This window comes from Centrocercus urophasianus, unplaced genomic scaffold (genome assembly GCF_019232065.1).
Source record: "Centrocercus urophasianus isolate 14NV4802_14NV808 unplaced genomic scaffold, USGS_Curo_1.0 seq_5, whole genome shotgun sequence".
Classification (NCBI taxonomy): domain Eukaryota; kingdom Metazoa; phylum Chordata; class Aves; order Galliformes; family Phasianidae; genus Centrocercus; species Centrocercus urophasianus.
Window position 1 is genome coordinate 8,770,216 of NW_024885088.1, and position 16,587 is coordinate 8,786,802.

Genomic DNA, 16,587 nt, shown 5'->3' on the forward strand with positions numbered 1-16,587 from the left:
AAAAAAAAAAAAAAAGAAAAAAACCTCTGTGCCACGGCTTTTAAGGTCACTAACCGTTCGCAAACGGAAAACGCTGGTCCTCTGAAATGAGACCGCACTGCAGGAAGCCGGGGCGATGGCGGGGAGCCCCAGTGGGCCGGGGCGATGCCCAACCGGCGCCGCTGGCTGCGGTATACGCGACGCCGCCGCTTCGCCTTGTCCCCGCGTCCACGTGTGCTGCCGGGCGCGTTTGGAAACAACAGATGTTTTTACATGGAGAGATTACCGAGTGCCGTATGTTAATACCGCTCGCCCTTCAGGAAAAAAAAAAAAAGAAAAAAAAAAGAAAAAAAAAGAAAAAACCCAAACAAACAAACAAAAAACCCACACACAAACTTTTCTCCTTTTGCCGAGCTACTCCGGCCACTTAAAGGTATACGTCAGCGAAGTGAACCCCGCCGGCGTGTTCTCGGTGCGGTGCAGCAGTGTGTCAGATCCGCGGGACGGGACGAACAGACCCCAGCTCGTCGCTTCAGGTGATTGGTTCGGTGTTACGGCTACCGATTACCCGATTCCTGATCAGTTTTCATGAAGTCAGTAACACATAACTGCGTTTTATCAATGTCACCCCAGGAGCGCTGTAAAACACTATGACTCTTTCATTATTATTATTATTATTGTAGATATACCCTTATTTCGTCATTAATCCCACTTATTTTGTTTTCTTTGGAAAATCTAAAAAAAAAACCCTCTTGAAAACGCTTCAGAGGATGGATGGTATCGTATCAAGTTTTGTTCTTGAGCCACAGATTAGTAGGAACAGTGCATGCATGCTGGGTGGACACAAGATTTTTGTTTGTTTATTGGAAATAAGTATTCCCTTGCAGTGCTTGAAACCTGAAGACTGGAGTGTGAAACATGAGAATCTGAAAGTGAAACCGACTGGAAGGCAGGAAAAAAAAAGAAGAAAAAAAAAACACACAACCAAAAACAGAAACAGACGAATGTATTTCCACTTTCCATGCTGAGGAAAGCCCCAGAAGCAAACACCATATATAATAAAATATGCTTTAGATTTGAAAGAAAATTATTCCAGCTGCGGTCACTGGATACAGCCTATGTTGTTATTTTCTTTTTTTTTTTCTTCCCCCTTTTTTTCTTTAATATCTGATTATTATCTGCTTAATTGTAAAATTCATGTGCATTCAGTGGGAACAAAGTGATATAATTCACTCTTTCCTTTGGTTTCTGATTAAAGGTTGGAAAGAAATTTGTATCCCACAGGAACTGCTGCACGTTGCCTATGTATTTTGAAGGAGTCATTTCCAACTGTAAGTGCAATTTTCATCGCTATAGATCTGTCTGGTTGGAGCTTTATCATTAACTGCCCCTTCAAACAACATAATTGCCAAGCAGGTGAAATATGTCCTGTAATAATACTTTCTTTTAGATTGTCATTTTATGCAGACAAAACAGTTACAGCTTTAATAGGTTCTGAGTGATGATTAACATATTTTTAATTCCCTTCTTTTTTATGCAGTTTCTTCATAATCCTTTCTTATTCCTTAATTTTAACTTTTTCAGAGTCATAATTATAAAACGTGTTTGTGCAGTGCAGAATACAAGCAGCTCTCAACTCCATTTTTAAATGTTGTTAATAGCTGAGATTGGAAAGGATTCAAAAAAACAAAAGCAAAAATAAAAACAAAAACAAAAACAAAAAAACCTCAAAGAATGATCACATGCCTGGAAATGATGTTTCAATTTTGAATACTGTAAATTCGTCGCTGTTAGCCCAAGGACGTTCCCAGGTCTGACATGAACATGAGCTGAGAGAAAAGTAGGAAAAAAAATAGGAAAGTCAAGGATATGGTAGCACATTTAGGCTAACAAGAGAGTCAACTCTGCAAGTTTAATTCTTCTATTTTTAATTTAGGGTTGTATCATTAATGTTAAGTGGGGTTAAAGCCCAGAAAGTGTATTCTACAATAAATAGCAACCAGAGTGGAAGCAGGCTTTACTACATGACCGGTATTACAGAAGAAAATCAGATACATAATCCCCATGATGTATTCTGGCCATATAATTATCAGATCTGTGACTATGTATAGAACTTATAATCTCTGGTAAGACAGGTACGTACATAACTGGGGCAGAATCTTTCAGTTTTTCCCGGAGGAAGGGAAATGTCTGCTTCAATTAGGGGTCTAGAATTATGATTTTTCTCACTATGTGGGATACTGTGGGAAATTTCTGTACTCCTTAACTCTCCTGGTGACACAGCCTTACCTTGCAGGAATGCCACACACTTTCCAGTGAATGCTGCAGACTTGATCTGCTTTATGATGAACTTAGTTATAAGGCTATCATTCTTTTACAGGGAGCAGGAACATGTAACAGGTACTTCCTACATGCCAGGAAATCGAAATACAGAGCACTTGACATTTGTACAGGATCAGGCCCCTGGTATGCAGAAACTTACATAAACTCTATTTTGTTTTTGTTAAGTACTGTGGGGAAAAGGTTAGATTTGGAGGAGAGACTTCAAAGAGCAAGAATAGTTCTGATGAATTACAGGTATGGACAATTGGTATCTTTTTCATCATTAACAATAGTATTGTTAATAGTATTGTTAATAATAGTAGAAAGGTACTAACTACAACATAATGTTTTTTCTTTTTTTCTTGGTCTGCTTTTGAATAAGTTTGCATTTTCTTGCTTAAAATTTATTTTACTGTTATTAACCTTTTGCATCCCATTGTGTGATTTCTATGCTTCCGGGTTGTTTTTATCAGTTCACAGTTCAAAGATGGCTTCAAGATTAAATGCATGATCTTATTTTCTTTCCAGACTGGAAGGAGAGCTTAATAAAAGATTCTCTGCCCCCTAGTCTTCAGCTGATCCCTAATTTTGAAGCATCTTGCTATCACAGAATTTCCTTCAAAAGTAATTATATGACTTTTCTATGCAGTATCTCATTCTTTATCTAATACATACATTTTTTCTCTTATCAAAACAAATATATTATTTCAATTCACTTCTATTTTTTTTTTCTCTGCCTACACTGAAGCAAATACTGTATACTTAATATATGCATATAGTGCACCCAGGTCTTTACAAACAGAGAACAAGAGAGGAAGACCTTTAGAGCAAATTTTTTCTTTTGTGTGGCATTGGGAAGGGTACTTCATGCCCTAGTTGTCTTAAAGTTCCTGTGAGCTGTTGGATAATCCTGAAATTTATTCCCACAAGCAATATCTTAAAGGCAAGTATAGTGATTTTTTCATTTCTAATAAGAAAACTATGCTAATGCCCATTGAATAGTTTGCTGAAATGAACAAGGTATATCTTTTCTGGTGAAGCAAGATATTTTATGGGGTGCCACATCAGTATGAAATTTTGTTTTGGAAGCCACATGAATAATTGTGTTAACAGACAGCAGGATAAGTAGGGCTTCTCATTTTGTTCAGAAATAGAGAGATCTTCTGAGTTGTGAAAATAGGTCAATTTTTTTTTTTTTAAGTGGAAGAGAAACTAGGTTTTCTCTCAGAACACGACTTATTTCATCTATAAAAACACCAAGAATTATCTGTAAGGAAATACTGTTTTTACCACTGTTCTGGTTTAAACAGCCATTGATACAGTACTTTGGATGTCCCCTTTGCATTCCAGGAACTATGAAATACTACTACATCTTTAGATACTAGACTTTAGTCTTCTTAACATGGTCATACACTGAATGTTATGAAGGCAATTTAAGCTTAAGTAAGTGGTAAATGTCCTTTGTTGAAGAAAACAATTTTACTTATCAATTTTCTATTGTAAAACTGTTGCATTATAAGTTATTCTCACAGACAAATAGTTTAGGTGTTTTACTACTCGGATCTGCATCAATTATATCCACATCTGGGAAAATTATTTAGTTTAAGAATATGTTAGGCTAAAATATTATGTTGCATATAGTGTTAATGACCATCTGAATGCAATTCTATTAGTTGCTTTTTTCCCTTGCCTTCTCTTTTTGAATTCAGTATTTTACTCCTGCAATGCAGTATCTTGGCACCAGCATGCTACAAATGAAAAAGTGTGTATATTTCAATATTAGAAATGATATAAAACCTTTTAAAAGTCTCCACCCCTGACTCCAATTACAGCTGGAGTCTTCAGTCTCTTGCCAGGAGGTTCATGGCTTTTGAAAACACAAGAATCTGCAGATGGTGTGAAACCTTCTTCATCCATGAGCTCCTTACCACCCTTGGTAACCTGACTGCTGAGGGGCTGTTGCCAAGGTTGAGGCTTTGCTAGGCTTTTACATGTGTAGTAAAGACCAAAGACCTCAGGGACCAGCTCCTTGTCTTTGTGCAATGAGGCAGAGAATACTTTTCAAGAGCTACCTGCAATCCTTTTGGGTTTAAACCCCTACCACTCTCATACAGGTAGCTTTTGTCTGATGAGGTTGCCTTGATAGACATGGTAAGTCACATCTGCTGTGTCAGTTTCAGCTAGGACAAAACTCCTGTTGGTGTGGGAGGGAAGGTTTCTTAGGCAGAGATTGAGACAAGAAGGCAGCTGAACTGAAAGTTGTTCTTTTGAAGTGGCAAGCAGTTCTCACAGGCCTCTGAAATTCACTGCTTCTATTCCTGAAGGATTCCCAAAGCACCTCCAGCTCCTAAAAGTGGCAAAACACGTGGGCAATAGCTAGGTAGTGGTGAGTGATTTCTGACAAGCAACCTCTTTCCATACTCATCAGGAGTCTCCTCTCCACAGCTCACTTCTACAGTATTTTTACAGCATGTTGGTTTGTTCCTGGCTAGTAAGCTTTTTCTTTTTCTCTTGTTCTTTTTTTTTTTTTTTTTTTTTTTTTTTTCCTCCCCCATTCTCAAGTGTTGTTTTCTGGTTCTGAAATTGGTCTTCAGGAACCTATATGCTTTGTATGTGTGACCTGATGTCTCTAATCAAATGTAAATACACACAGTTCTGAGAGAAACATCAGACTTGTATGTAGACTTGTTTATGTCTTAGTTAGGCTGGAAGGGGCCTTTGGAAGTCATCTAGGGCCATCTTCCAAGCTACATCAGATTTTCTCAGGGTTTCATCCAGCCAAGTTTTGAGAAGATGAAGATCCTGCAGCCAATCTGGACAACCTGGCCTAGTGCACACCAATTTCAGAGAGGAATAAGCTTTTCCTTGTGTCCTGCCAGTCCTGCCTGGCTACAACTTTTGTCTGTTGCCTTGAAGTTTCATGAATATTCAAAAAAGGCGAGAAACTGATAGGTCCTTGCTGTCCATTAACATAACCCCACATGCATAGTTCAGAATATGGTGCAGAGGATGTGGATTTTACTAGTAAATGTAACTAAATTGGCTTATTAACTAAGAAAATCACTAGTGTATGTTCCATTTTGCTCTCCTTCCTCAGAACCTCTGGATCATCTCTACTTTCTCGTCCGTTGCTTCTGTTCTTGGTTGTGAGTTCTACTCATTCCTCATCCCTGAAGCTGCAAATTTGTACTTCCAGAAAACACTGCTATGTTACTGTTTCTTTATGCTGAAACTCTCACCTGGGTATTCACTTCTTCTTGATATGTTCATAGCAACTTTGAACAGGAAGTTTCAGAGCAATGTTGTTATCTCCTCATTGTTTTACGTGGTTCTGTAGGTTCTGCCCAGTGGACTAGGGGACCACTTTCCTGAGAAGCTGATGTGATGTCCAGACATAAAGTGTTTTTGATGTTGTTGTTTGTGGGTTGGTTGTTTTTTTTCAACTTTTTTTTCTTTGGATGGGGGTATTCAAATTTTTATTTTTAGGACTCATTGGTAGAAATCATCATTTTGGAACAGGTGTTTCACAGTGACCTGTGGGTTAGGAAAACATAATTTATATTTACTAATTGAAGCAGAGGCTATAGGATGTAAAACAATGTCTGGGATTTCAAGACAGAACCTGGAGTAGCACTGCCTTTCCAGCATTAGAACAGTACCTGAAAAGAAACATTTGCCTCAGAAAAGCGGATGTCTAGAAGAGCATCAGATGAAGTTAAAGAAGAGAATCAGAGCATCAGAAAAAGTTAGAAGGAGAAATAACTTATCTTCTGAACTGAATCACAATTCTCATGTTTGCTGACAACTTCTTTCTGATGCTTAATGTAACTGAAACTTTTTCCCCTTACACTACAGAAACAGCATATTCTTGTCGTGCAGCTGTTGCTCACTGTGTTTTCCTCCTGCTTTGGGTGGATTTTCCCATGTTCATATCCACAGCTTTTGACTCCTGTCATTGAACAGCTGCAGGGTGATACTAGTTAAAGTTGATTTTTTTCTGTGTTCGCACACAAGCAGGCTTGTGAACAAAAGATTTTTAAGAAAGTTGATAAGTGAACAAGGTCTTTTGGACAATGTAGCTAGCGTTGCAGACAATAAAAATCCTTGTACTCATTTGAAGCAAAGGAAGACATAACTCAACATGTTTTACCTGTGAGCCTCCAAGCTTCTCCCTGTAGGCTTGAGAGAGGATGTTCTACAATGAACTAATCTTTCATGTGACAGAAAGAGAAATACTATCTCTCAGCCCAATGCTTGTGTTTCTATCTGCCATGTAACTTGAATGTTCCATTCTAATGAGAGCTTTGTTTCTTATGGTCAGAGCCCAAGAATGGATCAGGAGTTCCCAGGTGGTTTCAACTCAGTGCTGATTATGGAACTTCCTTCTCTCTGCAGAGAAAGCAGATATAGCTATCTCTAGATATGTCCATCTCAAGCATATTAGGAGGTTTGATTCAGTAAAGTTTGCCAGCTTTTTGGCAAACATAGGACAGTGAATGCATCCAGGCACACTGATTGCCATTGTGTCCTCAGTAGGACAGTAACAGGAGCATATGTGGAGAAAAATCACATACACTTGTTCTTACATCAAATAGATGCTTCCTTGCAGTCAGTGGGCTTTGGCTTTTGCCTGTGGACCCTGAGGACATCAGTGTTATTTGGTTTTTTTTGATGTTTTTTTTTTGTATGTTTGTTTGTTTTTCTTCACCTTTTTCCTTAAGTGTCCTCTCCTCCCCCCCCCCCTTATTCTTTAAGTAATTCTTCCACACATGGGAAAAAAAGATACAAACAGCAAAACGTTAGCAACTGACCCATTTAACTGGCCCCATTCACTGTCCATTCTTGTACAAATGAACACAAGGATCATGGTGCCCAGAAAGGGGACACTGCATGTAATAGCCAGGCCAGCCCAGCCTGAATGAAGTGCAGAATGTTTTTCTGAGGAGGGAGGAGGAAGGCCAGAATGTACAGAACTGGCCACCCTTTGTCCCATTTGACAACGGGCTTTGCCAACACAGACATTTGTGTGTGAAGGGAAGAGCAGCATGTGCTCACAATGGGGGGAGTAACATTCAGATAGATGGACAGAGGAGGGTAGCAGGGTTATGTCCAACTCTGCTCAGCCTCATGAAAACAGTCCTGTGTCACAACTGCTTGGGACACTGCATATGTGGGCTTTGAGGTTAGCATACTGAGAACAGGGAGAAACACCAAACTTAGGCCTGATGCTGGGAGAGCAAAAGGGGGCAAAAAAAAATAAAAGAAAGCAAATCATAACTGTAGACAGCATACCAGTCTTTGGTCTGAACTGGCTTGACTATGTCCCACTGTTGTCCCGCTCTGCTTCATCTGCCTCGTCTGTGATATTTCAAGGTTGCTGGGGAAAAGATTATTGCCCGGATTTCTGTTTGTGCAGCAGTTTAGACAATGGGCACTTCTGTGAGTCTGATGTGTGGGTCCTCATGCCCGTGTGCCAGCAAGAAGACCTGGGTTATGCTCTATGTTCTGTTAAGGAAGACTTGCACTCCATCTTCCCAGTAACATGAGAGATGCAAGGAGAAATACGTTAAGGCTTCCTCTGCATTTACCTGTTGTATGAAGTGCTTACGGCAGACAGAAGACCAGAGGGAACGTATTACTTGATTTTAACAGCTTTAGACAGTGAAGCCAGCCTTGGGTGGATGTCAGCCTGCCAAGGCATGTCACTCTCTTTATATAGATCTATGTGCATTACGGCCTTCTGGAAAATAGTTAGACTTGAGAAACATTTATCTTGCAGTATACTGAAAAAGAAATGCAACACTGTGACTAAGGTAGCTCTTAGACAAATACAGAGCCAATGATACAGCTTCTGCTCTGGAAGAGTTTTTCTGCTGTTTTTATTTTGTCAGTGAGATGAAGACATATAAATGAAAGGGGTGAGGAAAAGAAGGGTAAAGAAGTTGGTAGAATATGGGACATGGCCAGTCCATTGTGGGCACTTTCCAACAAATGTGCACTTTCTCTTCCACTTCTTATACAGGCAAAATGCAATAAATTAATAAAGCATAGCAGAGCTTCATCACTCATCAGACCCTCCCATGCTGTTCTTCTCATCCTCTACTCCTACAGAGACTTTTCAGTGATGATGTATCTGGTGTCCTGTGATTTGTGCTCAGCATGCTGAATGGTAACATCTAATTTCTTCTCTGGACCCCCTGCCCCAGTTTAGATCCACCTGCTGCATCTCATTATAATGTCATACGTGTGTCCAGTACTCTAATGGGAGCCTGGGATGTGGTACCAACCCTACTTGGCACAGTGCTCCCAAGCCAGTGTTGATGAAGTGTCATCCTAAGAGTACAATCTAATGCTAGGAGAAGTTGCTGCTAGCTGTATCTTATTGAAAATATTTGCCATCTAATGCTCATAACTTAGGAAAAAATTCTTCTGCATCTTTTTGTTTTCTCCTCCTAATAATAAAGGCTTAATATAGGAGGCTGTTGAGGTGAAAGCAATGTGTATGGCAATGTATGTGAGTGTAGATGATTTCCTGGAACCTTAAGCAAAGAGAGAACAGAATCACAGGAGAAAAGTTAGAGGAGCAAAAGAAAACTCAACGTTTGTAGGTTGTTGTTTTGTTTTGTTTTGTTTTGTTTTTTTTCTTTGGGAGGGGGAGGAGGGGAAGGAAATGAGTGGAGTTAAAAGTGTAAGTTCTGTGAAAAGTGGAGACCTTCAGCAAAAAACACAGTTAAAAAAAAACTGTACAGGGTACTGTGCCAACAGGAGCTAAGCTACATCAGTAGGCACTGATGGAAAATGACAGCTGCAGTTTAAGTCGAGGAAGGACTCAGGGCCATCTTCCATCACAGTTTGACAGGCTGCAGCATGGTACTAGCCCAGAGATACTGCATCAGCTCAGTAGGCATGAGAGAGAATTAAGAAATCTGGCAGTAATCTGAGTGAGCTAAGGAGATTAGGTGAAGGAACACAGTATCAGAGACCACCCGAACATCACAAAATGCTCTTATCTAAAGACTTAAGGAAAACAAAGTGTGTTGAGGGAAGTGCTTACAAAGTGACTGTTGCGAAAACATTTTACACTTAAGAAGTCTCACAGCCTACAGAGCCTTATTAAGAGGGATGGTACTTTGTAAGCAGGCAGGAAAATTGCTCCAAAATAGCATAGGATTGGGAGGAATAGCTGGCATCACTAAGGAAATCACAAGCCATTGAAATGAAGTCATGAACTTGAAACGGTTCACAACCCATTTGTTCTCACTGACTCTGCCATAGCTCAAAAGGTTTTTCAGGACTCCAAAGAAAAGCCTTAAGCAAATACATGGGAAGAGGGTATTAGAGAAGAGAGGGAGAGATCAAGGACTTTGCCTGAATAGTTAGCTCCTACTAACTAACTAACAGGAAATTCTACTACCCCATTGATCTTAGAAGTTGGGTCTTCGTCATTGTAAGGGAACTTTTAGGTCACAGCCTGAATGAATGAGCACCCAGGGAAGGGGCATGCTTGACCCAGGAAACACAGGTGCAAACAATTTACCTGTGCTTCCTACATGACCGGAAGGGGTGGACCCAGGGTCTATCCTCTCTGCCCACCCTCTGGGCTCATTTAAGGGTTAGCTTCTGGAAGGAGAATATCTTCTGCCTGAATGTCCTTTTCTAGGAAGAAGTGCTCTACAGCCAGAGACCTTCATCACCAGCTACGTGAGTCAGTTTTTTTCTTGTAGATGGCTATACTTTCCCTTGTATTAAAAAGATCTTTACAGAAGCAGTTCTGTTACTTCACAGGACAAACATTCATAAAGATTTCAGAGGCTCTATTGGTTGTCAGGCTGCTTATGTTCAGAGAATGTCAGCATGACCAGAATTGATGGAAGTTTCTGTGCTATGTAGAGCCCTGTGTGGTGATCCATGTTTTCCTTCAAACTGTAGTTGACCAGGGAAAGACAAAAAACAAACAAACAAACAAAAAACGTGATTTTTGTGGAAGCATGTTGTGCATTCTTTGTTCCATGATAGGAACAAAGGGTGACTCAATATTCTTGCAAACTCCCCTGGAGATGCTATCATCTATGAACCCCTACTATGCCTGTGAAACATGACTCTCTCTGAGAGTCATCCCATTTAGTCATTATCTCCATAATTTTCTAATGCTTCATCTTTGCTAGGTAGTAATAAAGGGAAAAAAAACTAGAGGAGTAGCTTAGAATTTAAACTTAATGTAAGATATTGCACAAAATAAGATGTCCTGGTGCTGCCCTTAATACTTGTTAATGCTGAAGTTCTCCTTGCTAGTAGGCTGAGGGCTATGCCATCTTCTCAGCATTAGCATCTTCTGAGGTATTTAATTTTTGTAAGGCTTTTTCCTTATTTGATCTAGTAAAACTGTAGCAGGTATTGTGAGTCTGACAGCAGCTGATGTGCACCTGTCAGTGTTTGGAGAAACTGAGGAGGCCTATCTGTAAGGGGGGCTGGGAGATACTGATGGGCTGGTGAGGGTTTTGGGGAGGGAGCTCTCTTGCCACCTGGTTGAGAGAGGGATAGTTAGTGATAGTGCTTGATTTGTATAAACTTTCTACCTGGAGCTCTTCTGGAGTTGGTAGTATCACTATCAACTCAAAATTGTTTGATGTAGCAGAAAAAATGCTTCCAAGGAGCTGTCGAAGAATTTCCTGCTTTATTCTCTTCTTAATGATGGAGACTGCTCTGAGTAGTGGTGCGATCCAAGCTATTTGAATGATTCGCTTCATGTCTTTCACCTAGACCTACTTGCATATTTGGGTAGCTTAGCAAGATAGGTTTTTGGTTATTGTTTGAATGGGAGATAAGTAGCAACTTAAGGTAGCTAGGGAAATCTTGAGAGGGAGTCAGAAAACTGTCATCTTTCTGGCTGTTGCTGAAACATTACTAATCTCCGTTCCTGAAGGCACTTTTTGATGCAGCCAATGTCGTAACTACTTATGGTCTTCAGAAATCATATATCAGAATTCTGGAAAGTCAAAATGGTATGTATGTGTTCTAGTGGCCAGCAAGTGAACAGTGGCATTTCCTTTAATTCCTTCCATTTTTTTGTAATAAAGCCCCCTAGGACATTCAGTAACTAATGCTAGATGGCGTTTTGGTAAGATAGTAATGTGGTAAGTTGTTAGATGGCATCCTAGGGTAACAGTTGCTATGCTGCCAGTATAAAACCTTAACATGCTGAATGCAGAGGTCACTCAAAATGCATAAGCTCAAAAACAATGGAACATCATATTTCTCTTGCACTTGAACACTGAAGCTTTACTTCCAGGCTTATCATTTTTTTTTGTTGTGAATGTTAAAATGGTACCATAACCTATCATTCCTGGTTCTGAAACTATAGATTAAGTTGATTTACTATCACTTGTGAGTTTAATCCTTGATTGCATAATGCATGTGAGTTAATAATGCTGGTACTAACATTTGAGAAAAGAAAAAAATCCTCACTACTTCCAGTTTGATTAATTGCTGTTTATCATTTCCCTTTCCTTCAGTTTTCTAGCCAGTTTTGCAGCCCATGTGTTAGTAATCCTTCTTTCAAGCTAATATGAACTAATTTATCCTCTAATAGTTTCATGGAACACGTCATCAAATAGTTTACTGAAATCTAAACACATATCTTTTGTATTTCCTTCACCCACTAATGGTGTAATCCATCCAAAAATTAATCAAATATACCTGTCAAAACCCAGAATTCAGACCTCTTGCTGTCTATTGCTGTTCTGTTACCTTGGATGTATCTCATGATACATCTCTGCTTTTCCCCTTCAGTCCACCAGTTGTTTCCATACTGCATTTTTGGATAGAAATTCCACATGTGGGATAAGAGTGTTACAGTCGTCCTGCATTGCAGAGGGCTGGAAGTCCTTATGGGAAGGAGTACCAGCTGGAAGGGTGGATGCATCACTAGATGAAAGACTACCTGGCCAAGTAACCAGAGATGCGGCGTGTGTTAGCAGACTGTCCTCCTTGCTCCATTTTTCAAGGGACACTTTCAACAGGGTAGGCATCAAACTGAGTGGTCAAATGGAGCACACACAGAATTGCTTGTTGCTTTCAGATGCTTTTGTCACTTAATCATTGTTTGAAATGACCCAGTGATGAGAGGTGGGCAGGCTAGCAGTATGTTGTTTAAGTTCTTACACCAAAAACCATCTTGAAAAAGCTTTTGCTGCCTTAGCTATGACTTCAAGAAGTAATTGAAAATGACCGCATGAGGCTATGAATAATCCTCAATTTAATATGGCTATCCAGGAAAAGAGCTACTGTAGAGAAGAGAGAAATCTTTGAATTAAGAGTTCACCTAATCTGCAAAATCTGCCGGTCTGCAAGTGATGAGGAAAAGGAGCAACTATATGAAAAGTGAGAATGAACTTCAATGGCTGTATGGTCCAGCAAAATGCCCATGATGTAGTGAAGTCTTCCCTCTGAGTACCTCATTTGGCATGAGAGTCTGGAAGCAACACTCTTGCACCACTGGAAGATGCTGCTGAATGCTGAAAAAAATTAAAATAAACATGAGATAAGTTCAACACAGTAAGTCAAAGCATATCAATTAAGGGATGCTGGAATTCTTGTCATATAGAGCGATGAAAATAAAAATACTGCATGGAAGCTACAGAACTCTTAATATTCAATGGATATCTCTGCAGGCAAGGAGGACAACAAGGATGTTTTTGTGACTGTGAAACTTTCTAGTTCTGCTCATCTCGGGTTCTGGATAATTGGATTTTCCAGCATGCAGATGCTTGCATCTTTGCTATTTGGAGAGAGAAGGTATGCAAAACTCAGTTCTACTTCTCTACGAAGTGCTATGTGAGGCAACTCCAGGCCTTGAAAGAAAATTAGAATGTTTATTTCAAGTGTAGGGAGGGTTGTTTTAAACTTTAAACCAAGGGTGTCCAGCCTTCTGGCTTGACTGGGCCACCCTGAGAGAAGAGGAATTGTCTTGGGCCACATATAAAATATAGTTAATGTACACAAGTAGCTAAAATTCTTTTTTTTAAACTAAAATATTTTCTAAAAGGGCAACAAAGACGTGAAACTAGGGGGACATTTAATCTTGCTTTTGTGAAACTAATGCATCAATGCCCGGTTCAGGACCCCTGGGGAACACCACTTGTGACAGGTCGCCAGCTGGATTTAGCTCCATGCACCACCTCTCTGGGCCCGGAATTCCAGCCAGTTCCTTATCCAGCCAAGAGCGTACCTGTCCAAGCCATGGGCTGTCAGCTTCTGCAGGAGAATGCTGTGGGAGACCGTGTCAAAGGCCTTGCTGAAATCTGGGTAGACTACATCTACAGCCTTTCCCTTGTCTACCAGACAGGTCACTAGATCATAGAAGGAGATCAGGTTGGTCAAACAGGACCTGCCCTTTGTGAACACATGCTGGCTAAGCCTGATCCCCTGGTTGTCCTGCACATGTTGCGTGATCTCCCTTGAGACAATCCGCTCCATAACCTTCCCTGGCAACAAGGTCAGGCTAAAGGCCTGTAGTTCCCCAGATCCTCCTTACAGCCCTTCTTATAGATGGGAGTCACGTTGGCAAGCCTCCAGTCTTCTGGGACCTCATCAGTCAACAAGGAGCGCTGATAGATAGTAGTAAGCGACTCGGCTATCCCCTCCACCAGTTCCCTCAGCACTTTCAAGTGAATCACATCTGGCCCTGTGGACTTGTGACAGTACAGCTGGAGTAGTAAGTCTTTGCGTCCTCCCTAATCACAGGGAGTTCTGTCTGCACTCCAGTTGAGACTACTAGGTCAGAGAGTGAAGTACCCTGAGGATAACTAATCTGACCTTTAAAAACAGAGGTAGAGAAGGCATTCAGAACCTCTGCTTTTTCCTTATCCTCAGTGATCACACTCCCAGCCTCATCCAGTAAAGAATGAAGGTTCTCCTGAGTCCTCCTCTTACTGTTGATGTATTTGTGAAAGGGTTTCTTGTTCCTTTTAACCACAGCAGCCAGGTTGAGTTCAAGCTGGACTTTTGCCATTCTGATTTTTCTCTCTACACATCTTAACAACTTCTCTGTGCTCTTTCTGAGTTGCCCGTCCCTTCTTCCACAGGAGGTAGATTCTCTTTTTCTCCTGGAGCCTCAAGAATAGCTCCTGTTCATCCGCACTGGTCTTCTTTCCCCTTGATTCATTTTGCAGCTCAGGGGGACAGCCAGCTCCTGTGCCTTTAAGACTTCCTTCTTGAAGAGCTGTCATAAAAGGAAACTTAGTTAAACAGGACCTTCCTCTCATGAACCTGTGTTGGCTTTGATCAATTGGTCGAACGGTCAGATGGCCCTGAAAGATGAGAAGGGTTGGATGAGAGTCCTGACTTGGCGTCATGGGAATTCCCCTTGCCTGCCTACCCTGCTTCCCCAGATCTCACTAAGCAACAATGTGTGTGGCATCTAGGGGTACAGGCCCAGTCAGCATGGGTTCATGAAAGGCAGGTCATTCTTTTTCAACCTCATCTCCTTCTACAACTGGATGACCAGACTGGTAAATGAGGGAAAGGCTGTTGATGACCTAGATTTCAACAAAGCCTTTGACAGTATTCTCACAGTATTCTCCTCTGGAAACTGGCTGCCTGTGGTCTAGACAGGTGTACCCTTCTTTGGGTAAGGAACTGGCATTCAGCAGTTAGTAGTTAATGGAGTTAAGATCAGCTGGTGACCTGTTACAGGTGGTGTCCCCTATGGGTCAGTACTGGGACCCATCTTGTTTAATATCTTTATTGATGACCCAGATGAAGGGATTGAGTGTACCCTCAGTAAGTTTACAGATGACATCAAGCTGGGAGGGGGTGTTGATCTGCCTGAGGGTGGGAAGTTGTATCAGAGGAGATTTGAGATTTTCATGGGGAAAAACTTCTCTCAGAATGGTCAGGCACTGGAATGGCTGCCCAGGGAGGTGGTGGAGTTGCTGTCCCTGGCAGTGTTCAAGAGGCATCTGGATGAGGAGCTACAAGATATGGTTTAGTAGCCTGTGGTAGCAGTGGTAATGGAAGCATGGTTAGACTAGATGATCTTGTGGGTCCTTTCCAACCTTGTGATTCAGTGACTATGCTGTTCTTCAATAGCTCTAGAACACTTTTCTCTGACAGGCCTGTAATTCTCAAGGTTTTCTTTCTTGCCTTTCCTGAAATTGGAACAGTGTTTGCAGCTTCCAGTCAACTGGGACCTCTCCACATTCCCAAGACTATTGAAAAATAACTAAGGGAGTTCTTGTGATGACATCAGCCATTGAATACCCAGGAATGAATCCCATCAGGCTCTGTGAACTTGTATTTATCCAGGTGTAGCAGCAAATCCTGTATACGCTGTCTGGGAGTTGGCTGTTACTGCAGTCATAGTCTTCTGACTTGGGGCACTTGGGGAGCTAGAACCTATCATCAGTGTTGAAGACAGAGGCAAAGAATGTCTTGGAAGTTTTTCCTTAGTCTATACCCTTGTTTGTAAGGTGACCATTCTCATCAAGTAATGAACCAATGTCCTCTCTGGCCCTCCTTTTGTTAGCATATTAAAAAAACAAACAAATAAAAAAACATCTTTATTGTTCTCCATTATATTGGCCAGCTTCAATTCTAACTGTGCTTTGGCCACATGACTTTTTTCCCTAGAAAGGTGAAGACCATCCCTGTAGTCTTTGCATGTTGCCTGCCCTTGCTGCCAGAACTTTCTTTTAGCACCTCGGATCTCAGAAATCCCCATTCACTCACGCCAGCCTCCTGCCCCATGTGCTTGGCTTCTGATGCTGGATTGCCTGTCCTTGTACTTTCAGGAGGTGGTACGTAAAAAAGGCTGGCACTGATGTACCCCAATGCCTTCAAAAGCAGTTTATCTGGTTGCAACTTAATATGTTCAGTTTGACAATCCACAGGTAATTGTATTTGTGTTGATGAAAATTAGTTGCAAATGTACAAAAACTGATTTTTTTTATTTTTTTATTTTTTTTTTAGGCATTTTGAAACTTATTCTCAAATTTGTTTATCAAAATGGAAAGGAAAGCTGCTTTTTTTTTTTTTTTTTTTTTTTTTTTCCCATTCACAGTACTGTGTTTAGTCGTTGTATCAAACTGTAGAATTATTTGCCATGAGTTGAGTTTGCTGTAATTTAAACTTCATTTCAAATACTGTTATGGTTTGAAACATAGCATTCACCTTGAAGACATGTGAATACTCATTTGAATGAGTTAAACAAGTCCACTGAAAGTGTTAAATCTGTGAGCCAGTTTTCATCTTCATGTTCTGGCACAAATTCTCCTTTTGATTCTGTAA

The 16,587-nt window shown here is 40.7% G+C and overlaps 1 long non-coding RNA gene across 2 annotated transcripts; it reads left to right on the forward strand.

Moving 5' to 3' along the window:
- The first annotated feature begins 6 nt into the window (after positions 1-6).
- LOC122169194 lies at positions 7-16,313 on the forward strand. 2 transcript variants are annotated; one of them, XR_006171520.1, is made up of 5 exons: positions 7-515; positions 867-1,310; positions 12,091-12,855; positions 12,972-13,095; positions 15,465-16,313. It is a non-coding gene; the product is annotated as an uncharacterized LOC122169194 (long non-coding RNA). The 2 variants fall into 2 exon arrangements; XR_006171519.1 differs by having other exon boundaries at positions 12,091-13,095.
- The last annotated feature ends 274 nt before the right edge of the window (positions 16,314-16,587 follow it).